This window comes from Cupressus sempervirens, chromosome 5, assembly GCF_028749045.1.
Source record: "Cupressus sempervirens isolate cs-2001-9-10 chromosome 5, ASM2874904v1, whole genome shotgun sequence".
In the NCBI taxonomy this organism is placed as follows: Eukaryota; Viridiplantae; Streptophyta; class Pinopsida; order Cupressales; family Cupressaceae; genus Cupressus; species Cupressus sempervirens.
In genome coordinates this window covers 572,869,846-572,872,558 of record NC_143122.1, presented here as the reverse complement: position 1 = coordinate 572,872,558, position 2,713 = coordinate 572,869,846, and the positions used below count along the sequence as shown (strand labels likewise).

The 2,713-nt window shown below is 35.6% G+C and overlaps 1 pseudogene; it reads left to right on the top strand.

Annotated features, from left to right (window-relative positions):
- Positions 1-1,680: 1,680 nt before the first annotated feature.
- Positions 1,681-2,404, top strand: LOC149557224 (uncharacterized; annotated as a pseudogene).
- Positions 2,405-2,713: the final 309 nt, after the last annotated feature.

The following is a 2,713-nucleotide window of genomic DNA, read 5'->3' as shown; positions in this document are numbered from 1 at the left end:
CATAACTTTAGTTGTATCCACTATGGGTCTTCCCAACATGACCTCCTTGATTTGGCAATCTTTTAGAGTCAGTTGTTCGATGTTGGCATGAGGAGGAATGGAAATATGTACAAGCAAGTCTTGATATTGTTTCTTCATTATGAAGGCTAGTATTCTTGCATTAGCCTTAGGTGGCTTAGGCCTCTTCATTGCTTTGTCCAATTCCTTCATTCCTTCATCAGTTCTTAGGTTCAACTACCTTTTATAGTGAAACATAACCTCTCTCTTTAACCATGCCGTTGTGGTGCCCATGGGTGAAATGTACTTGGCTAAAGAGGTTGGTCCTACAAAAGACTCCTCTCCCTTATTAGTGCTCTTTAGAGTATTCTCATGTTAAGGAAGATCTTCAATTGGAATCTCTGTGTCTTTTTAGGCTAAGGTCCCATCCTTTTTATCCTAAGGAGTTTTTTGAGTTTCTTCTAGTGTTTTTCCTTCCTTGGATACTTCATTGGCAGCTAGATATTGGAACTCTCCTTCCTCAGTTTCTTGTTCTTCTTTTTTTCTTGGGTGACTGGAGTAAGTGGAATTACTAACCCTATATTTAAAGTAGCCAAATCTTGAGATAGTGGTGGTGGAATGTGCAGAGGTCCTTGAGGTAGGTGAGATAATCGATTCCAATCCTCTCCTAAGGTTTCAATCATGGGAGTATCTTTTATTTTCTCTCCCACCATCTTAGTTTCCACTAGTATAAAATTAAAGTTAGAGAGGCCAAAGACATAAATTCATTCACACTCCATCTTTTCTATCCATTTTTGTTGTTCATTTCTAAAGTTAACACTATGATAGGCTCTCTTGGAGAAGATGCAGGTGTCGTTGTGGATATTCTTCTCCTCTCTTCCTTTGCGGCTTTGGCCAAGTAGGTCCTTTGGCTTAAGGGGACAAATTATATTTTCTCCCCTTCTTCTTCATCCTTAGCTTCTAGGATGGTCTCAAGAACTTGTGGGGATGATGTATTTGTCTTCTTTTTTCTTCTTTAGTCTCCTCATCCATGTTCCCACTAGTTTTTTAATTCTCACTTTCTTTGGTATTGAGAGGGAGGCTTCTTCATTTGCAATTGTCATTGGTGGAACCCTCTACTGCTCTTACTATTCTTCCTCTAGTTGTTCTAGTTGTGCCTACTCTATAGGTTCTTATGATAGCTCTACTTGTTTGTTTTCCCTAAGAGGTTCTCTCTTACTCTTCTTGTTTGGATCAGCTTCAAAGTACTCAACCTCTTGCTCATGCTGATGTACCATTTCTAGCCTTGTAGGCACTACTATATTTGGACCCAAATTGTGATGGAAAACCATAATAATTATGACATTTAACTATCACTCTAGTGATAGGACCATAAATTGGTTCCCATCAGATGCACATTAGACTTTTTTTGTCACAAATTTTGATAGGGTGGTGATCCATCGTAATGGTGATGACCAACACTATGATTTAAGATTCTAGTTAGTCATTGCAATTCTGAAGTCAATTAAATAACTATGTTGTAGAAGTGATGTTCATATATTAGAACTAACCCTTGTAATTACAATGTTGTTGTGATAGCTATGATGTGCAAGTGATGACTAACCGTCAGAACATCCATCACAATTATAATGACTAGTCAAATTATTAAAAAACTAATTATTTCTTTTAACCACCAACCATAATAATGGTGATGATTTGTGTGTGGCTCATGCAAATGAGATTGCTTACATTTCTATGAAGTTGATGAATATGGACCTATTTTCATTCATCAAGAAAACTATTCATGGAGGATCATTAATATATCCATATAATCATGATGGGCATCACTAGTTATATTTTAGGAACATTGGTATGTCTTTCTTGGTGAAAGGGCTAATGTGGGAGCTTTGTTGTGGTGTGGCCTACTACCATGACATGGGTGTTTCATATAGATATCTTAAGCCCAATAATTTTCTTCTCTCTATTAACAAGGTAGGATGCATCAAAATTAAGCTTGAGAACTTTATATTAGGAAAAATGGTGAGGGATAGAAAATTTTATGTGATGGAAAGAAATGGGAAAGAATATGCATCCATGTGGCACATAAATCCTACGTTATTAATGAAACAAAAGAAATACAATTGCTTTGCAATTGATGTTTGGGAACTTAGTTACATATTTGTACAGATGGTCATAGGAGAACCCTTATTTTGTGGGAAATGTCTAGAAGAGCAACTAAGTATTGTATTTCAACACATGGGAGGTTCTTCCTTGGAGATGATAGACAAATGTGTATAGCTTTTGAGAAATATGTTGGAGGTGGATCCCAAAAAATTACTAACATCAAGAAAGTGCCTTCAACATCCTTACCTTTTTTCTTTTCACACTTTTTAATTCTTGGAGTGCAACACCAATGCAAGCTTTGTAGGCTATGATACTTCTTTCCTATAATCTATAGGTATTCCAATTGTGAGTTTTAGATAAGAAATTTTCTCCATTTGTAACATGGGTGAAACATTGAAAAGCTTTTCGCTTTATGTTATTGATTGTTGAAATCTAATTGAAAATATCATTATCAAAGAGGGAGATTGTTGAGAAGAAGGAAAATTATTGATAAAGAATGTTTTCAATCATTGTTTTTTCATTGATGTCAAACCTGCTATTTGCTAGAATGACAATTGCTTATAAGATCCAAGTACTATCACTTAGTTGATTAATGAAGTGGATTTAATCAATA